Raw genomic sequence first — 6,517 nt, 5'->3', positions numbered from 1 at the left:
CCAACTCTCACATCCATATGTGACCACTGGAAAAACCATAGCCTTGACTAGATTAGTTTGTTGGCAAACTAATGTTTCTGCTTTTTAATATGCTGTCTAGCTTGGTCACACCTTCCTTCCAAGGAGTAAGTGTCTTTTAATTTCATAGCTGCAATCACCATCTGCAGTGATTTTGGAGCCCAGAAAAATAAAGTCAGCTACTCTTTCCACTGTTTCCCCATCTATTTGCCATGAAGTGATTGGACCAGGTGCTATGATCTTAGTTTTCTGAATGTTGAGCTTTAAGCCAACTTTTTCACTCTCCTCTTTCACTTTCATCAAGAGGCTCTTTAGTTGTTCTTCACTTTCTGCCATAAGGGTGGTATCATCTGCATATCTGAGGTTACTGATATTTCTCCTGGAAATCTTGGTTCCAGCTTGTGCTTCCTCCAGCCCAGCGTTTCTCATGATGTACTCTGCATGTAAGTTAAATAAGCAGGGTGACTGTATACAGCCTTGACATACCCTTTTCCCTGTTTGGAACCAGTCTGTTGTTCCATGTCCAGTTCTAACTGTTGCTTCCTGACCTGCATACAGATGTGTCAAGAGGCACATCAGGTGGTCTGGTATTCCCAGCTCTTCCAGAATATTTCACAGTTTGTGGTGATCCACACAGTCAAAGGCTTTGGCATAGTCAATAAAGCAGAAATAGATGTTTTTCTGGAACTCTCTTGCTTTTTCTATGATCCAGCAGATGTTGGCAATTAGATCTCTGGTTCCTCTGCCTTTTCTAAATCCAGCTTGAACATCTAGAAGTTCATGATTCATGTACCGTTGAAGCCTGACTTGGAGAATTTTGAGCATTGCTTTGTTAGCATGTGAGATGAGTGTAATTGTGTGGTAGTTTGAACATTCTTTGGCATTGCCTTTCTTTGGGATTGGAATGAAAAAACTGACCTTTTCCAGTGCTGTGGCCACTGCTGAGTTTTCCAAATTTGCTGGCATATTGAGTGCAGCACTTTCGCAGCATCAACTTTCAGGATTTGAAATAGCTCAACAGGAATTCCATCACCTCCACTAGCTTTGTTCATAGTGATTCTTTGTTTGTTAGTGAAGTCAAGTAACGCCCACTTGACCTCGCATCCCAGGATGTCTGGCTCTAGGTGAGTGATCATACCATCATGATTATCTGGATCATGAAGATCTTTTTTGCGTAGTTCTTCTGTGTATTCTTGCCACCTCTTCTTAATATCTTCTGCTTCTGTTAGGTCCATACCATTTCTGTCCTTTACTGAGCCCATCTTTCCATGAAATGTTCCCTTGGTATCTCTAATTTTCTTGAAGAGATCTCTAGTCTTTCCCATTCTGTTGTTTTCCTCTATTTCTTTGCACTGATCACTGAGGAAGGCTTTCTTATCTCTCCTTGCTATTCTTTGGAACTCTTCATTCAAATTGGTATATCTTTCCTTTTCTCCTTTGCTTTTCGCTTCCCTTCTTTTCACAACTAGTTGTAAGACCTCGTCAGACAACCATTTTGCATTTCTTTTTCTTGGGGATGGTCTTGATCCCTGCCTCCTGTACAATGTCACGAACCTCCATCCACAGTTCATCAGGCACTCTGTCTCTTAGATCTAATCCCTTGAAACTATTTGTCACTTCCACTGTAAGGGATTTGGTTTAGGCCATACCTGAATGGTCTAGTGGTTTTCCCTACTTTCTTCAATTTAAGTCTCAATTTGGCTATAAGGAGTTCATGATCTGAGCCATAGTCAGCTCCCAGTCGTGTTTTTGCAGACTGTATAGAACTTCCCTTCTATAGAACTTTCGCTGTGAAGAATATAATCAATCTGATTTTGGTGTTGACCATCTGGTAATGTCCATGTGTAGAGTCTTCTCTTGTGTTGTTGGAAGAGGGTGTTTGCTATGACCAGTGCGTTCGCTTGGGAAAACTCTATTAGTGTTTGCCCTGCTTCATTCTGTACTCCAAGACCAAATTTGCCTGTTACTCCAAGTGTTTCTTGACTTCCTCTTTTTGCATTTCAGTCCCCTATAATTAAAAGCACATCTTTTTTGGGTGTTAGTTCTAAAAGGTCTTATAGGTCTTCATAGAACCATTCAAATTCAGCTTCTTCAGCATTACTGGTCAGGGCATAGACTTGGATTACTGTGATATTGAATGGTTTACCTTGGAAACGAACAGAGATCATTCTGTCGTTTTTGAGATTGCATCCAAGTACTGCATTTCAGACTCTTTGGATCACCATGATGGCTACTCTATTTCTTCTAAGGGATTCCTGCCCACAGTAGTAGATATAATGGTCATTTGAGTTAAATTCACCTATTCCAGTCCATTTTTGTTTGCTGATTCCTAAAATGTCGACGTTCACTCTTGCCATCACTTGTTTGACCACTTCCAGTTTGCCTTGATTCATGGACCTAACATTCCAGGTTCCTATGCAGTATTGCTCTTTAGAGCATTGGACTTTACTTCCATCACCAGTCACATCAACAACTGGGCATTTTTTTTTGCTTTGGCTCTGTCTCTCCATTTTTTCTGGAGTTACTTCTCCACTGATCTCCAGTAGCATATTGGCACCTACCGACCTGGGAAGTTCATCTTTCAGTGTCCTATCTTTTTGCCTTTTCATACTGTTCGGGGTTCTTAAGGCAAGAATACTTAAGTGGTTTGCCATTTCCTTGTCCAGTGGACCACGTTTTGTCAGAACTTTCCACCATGACCCATCTATCTTGGGTGGCCCCACAAGGCATGGCTCATAGTTTCCTTGAGTTAGACAAGGCTGTGGTCCATGTGATCAGATTGGTTAGTTTTCTGTGATTACGGTTTTCAGTCTATCTGCCCTCTGATGGAGAAGAATAAGAGGCTTATGGAAGCTTCCTGATGGGAGAGACTGACTGAGGGGGAAACTGGGTCTTGTTCATTACTTTTCTAGTGTGTGAGATGAATGCAATTGTGCTAGTTTGAGCATTCTCAGATAACAGGGAGGGAACACAGCCCTGCACATCAGAAAGTTGGATTAAAGATTTACTGAGCATGGCCCCGCCCATCAGAACAAGACCCAGTTTCCCCCTCGGTCAGTCTATCCCATCGGAAAACTTCCATAAGCTTCTTATCCTTCATCAGAGGGCAGAAAGACTGAAAACCACAGTCACAGAAAACTAACCAGCTTTCACAGGTACTGGGAAATTTGGCTCCATCCATATTGGAAGAGACCACCAAAGGTGTTAGTAGTCAACTGAATCTTGAGATGAGTATAATATTCAGAAAGGAGACACACACAGAGCTAAATCAGTTTCACTACAAAGATGGAAGCAGGGTTGGTTGCCTTTGTCCTAAGCCTATAATATTCAAATGTCTTATATATCTATGAAAGAGACTTTACAGGTATCAGAAAGAACTTTACAACAGAGCTTCCAAATCCCTTTTAATGAGAAGCAGTACAGTTGCTAGGAATGCCATCTTGGGAGCCAGACTATCTGGGTTCAAGTCTAGGCTCCTTACTAGCTGTGTAAGTGCCTCAGTTTCCCCATCTATACAACCCAGGTGGCAACCATAACACCTACCTGATAAGGTTGTTGTAGGGATGAAAAGAATTGGTTTTTGTCCAGTACTCTAAACCTCTCCTGGCGCACTGGAAGCGTTGCATAGGTTTTAGCTATTATTATTGTTGAATGAAATGGCAACCCACTCCAGTACTCTTGCCTGGAAAATTCCATGGACTGAAGAGCCCTGTAGGCTACAGTCTATGGCGTCGCAAAGAGTCGGACACGACTGAGTGACTTTACTGTTGTTGAATGAAGACATCTATGGAATCAGTAAAGAAATCTGCATCTGGCCTTTGAACAAATAAAAGTGATCAAATTGGGGGTTACATTTACATCTAGGATGATGGAAGAACTGACTGCTCAAAGAGCACTTGGGAAGTTTCTAGAGCTGATGCCGTTTTGTTTCTCAACCTGGGTGGTAATTACACAATATTCACTTTATAAATATTGATTAAGCATTTCTCTGCCGGGGTGTGTGTGTGTGTGTGTGTGTTTTCCAGTGTCCCATTAGAAAAAACAAAGTAGATGAAGGAAAAGGAAGAAAGAGGAAGAAGAGTGGAGGAAGCAGAGAAGGAGGAAGAAGAAGAAAGAGAAAAAGAAACTCTCTCCAGTGTGAGTCCTCCCTTCTCCCCCTCATGACCAAGCACTTCTGCAGCAAGTGCCATTTCATAAAATACCTAAACCAAGGTTTGTTTTTAACTCATTTTTCAGGTGAGAAAACCCTGGCATGGAAAATGCTTATGTAGCATCTTATTCAAAGTAAATGAATAGCTGAGTTGAAGCACAATTCCGGAGGAACAAAATCTTAACCATCAATGTGCTGACAGGTCTACATGGAGCTGGTGAGTCCTGGGGCAGAGACTAAGAGAGGGACATCATGAGCCCAGCTTGAAAAGTAGACAGCCAGTGTGCATAGTCCATGAATCACTGTACCCCTTCCAGGAGACGTCCAGAAGAGTCGAAGTCTAGAGGAGAGCTACACACACAGCATGCAAGAGGAGGTCCTCTTGTAGAGTAAGTTTTCGCTTGTAGGGAGTCTCTTTGCAGAGCCTCAAAGAGCAGTCATGAGTCTGAAAACATCTGAGTGGCCAACTTGTAGGAGAGGAAGACTAACGTCTCAGCAGGCCTGGAGGATTATCTTGACAACCTGCCCATCAGCAGAACTGGAGAGCATAAAGCTACTGCGTTGGTGACACTTGCCCTAAAATCATTGTGGAGGGCAGGGTAGGCAATTCAGGTAGGTCGTGGTGACACTTTATGGCTACTTATCATCCTTAGCTCCAGAAAAGAAACTCCTGCAAATTCTCACTGCCCATAACATCTCGTGCAGAAACCCTGCAGAAGTGACCGGTTAACTGAATAGGGTTGGCCTTTTAGAGTTTACAGGGACCTACAGAATCACACAGACCAATCAACTGCTCCTTCCTAGAAGAAGGTCAGAGGCCAGTGAGGCAAGGGAACTCACTCAAGATTGCTTAGTTAATTAGAGGCAGAGCCAGGGGCAGAATGAAAATGTTCTGCTCTGAGGAAAACTCCTGAAAAAGGCAGTGAGTCCTCATAATAAGACACATTTCCTCCAAAACCTGAAATAATAGTGTTTAAAATATTGGTAGGGGCTGCGTTAGGCCGCAAATCTCAAAAACAAAGTTTATCTGCCCCAAAATAAAATTATCAATTGCATACGCTTTGGAGGTCTAAGAAAGATCTCAGGATTTATCCCCCCACCTCACTCCTGACTCCAGTTTCAGGAGTGCCGCCCTGTATCAGGCACGAAATGAACTTCGAGAGATAAGGAGTGAGCAAGACAAAGGAAGCCCTGCCCTGATGAGTTCACAGATCAGGGAGGGAGAGAAAGAGAGAGAGGAAGACAGAGAGAGGTTGAATTAATAATTCTGTAAAAATGAAATTATTTGAAAAGAAAGCACAGGTTTCTAGAAGAGCAAGTAACAGGTGGATTATGCTAGAGGATGAAGGAGTTGGCTCTTGGTTTCATCTCTCACCCCTAGATGAACTTCTCAGGTGTAGAACATTCTCCTACAGTCAAGTTTGGCCCAACAGTGAATACCACACCCTAGATGCTAGAGATCCAGTGAATCCTAGGGGTGAGTATTACAACCCCTAGGAACTAGGATGGACTACTCCCAGCCCTCGGGGACAACTCAGACCATCTCTCAGAGACACCTCCCAATCAACCCTACACCCATAGCTCACCTTTGTAGAAAACATAATTTCTCATAGCTGGCAAAGTGTTGCTTGCTGGGAACACATCACTCTGCTGTTAACACAAATCAAAGGCGTTCATTGGGATGTGGCCTGCATGAGGCTGGGGTTTTCTCCTTCTTGCTGTCCACTCTGATCAGCATCTGGGAGACAACTGGACACAGGAGGTGCTGTCAAGCAAGGCTTTGCAGGATGAATCCGCGCACTCTCATGAAGAATTTCCCCATTCTGATCAGATCACGAAAATTAAAATCAGGAATGAAAGCACTTGCTCTGTGCCAGGGGACAACAGCAACAACAAAAAAGCAGGGGGAGTCTGGGGACCACACTTTGAAAGCCCTGGAATGAATTGTATGCATGAAATTAATTCTGACTGGCGGAGAGGAAGGAGTCTTGAGGGATGGATAGGAGTTCATGAGACAGACAAAGCAAAAGAAAGGTTACTCTGGGAAAAACTATGAACAAAGAGGCTGGAGGAGCTTGGTGGGGTGTGAGAAACCACACGTGAGAAAGAAACAGCTGGCAAATTACAGAGAAAGTGCAGCAAACGGGGTAACAGGGAGGAAGCTGCTGCCATCTCCAAGGGAAAGATCATGGCCTCTACCCACTCTACTGAACCGGAGCAAATCCACAGGGAGGGCAGGGCATTTCCGGAGCCCTAGTCCCGAGCACAAGAGAGAGGCTGGGCATACACACCGAGGAAACCAGATCTGAAAGAGACACGTGCACCCCAATGTTCATCGCAGCACTGTTT

The 6,517-nt window shown here is 43.5% G+C and overlaps 1 long non-coding RNA gene across 1 annotated transcript in view; it reads left to right on the top strand.

Moving 5' to 3' along the window:
* Window positions 1-4,645, top strand: part of LOC133071930 (uncharacterized) — an 18,689-nt gene extending 14,044 nt beyond the window's left edge. The window contains exons 2-4 of the long non-coding RNA XR_009696562.1: window positions 4,044-4,155; window positions 4,255-4,385; window positions 4,486-4,645. This is a non-coding gene — a long non-coding RNA (uncharacterized LOC133071930). The remainder of the gene's footprint in view (window positions 1-4,043; window positions 4,156-4,254; window positions 4,386-4,485) is intronic.
* Window positions 4,646-6,517: the final 1,872 nt, after the last annotated feature.

Source organism: Dama dama, chromosome 17, assembly GCF_033118175.1.
Source record: "Dama dama isolate Ldn47 chromosome 17, ASM3311817v1, whole genome shotgun sequence".
Taxonomy (NCBI): Eukaryota; Metazoa; Chordata; class Mammalia; order Artiodactyla; family Cervidae; genus Dama; species Dama dama.
The sequence above is the reverse complement of the archived record's forward strand: the minus strand, read 5'-3'. Positions and strand labels throughout refer to the sequence as shown.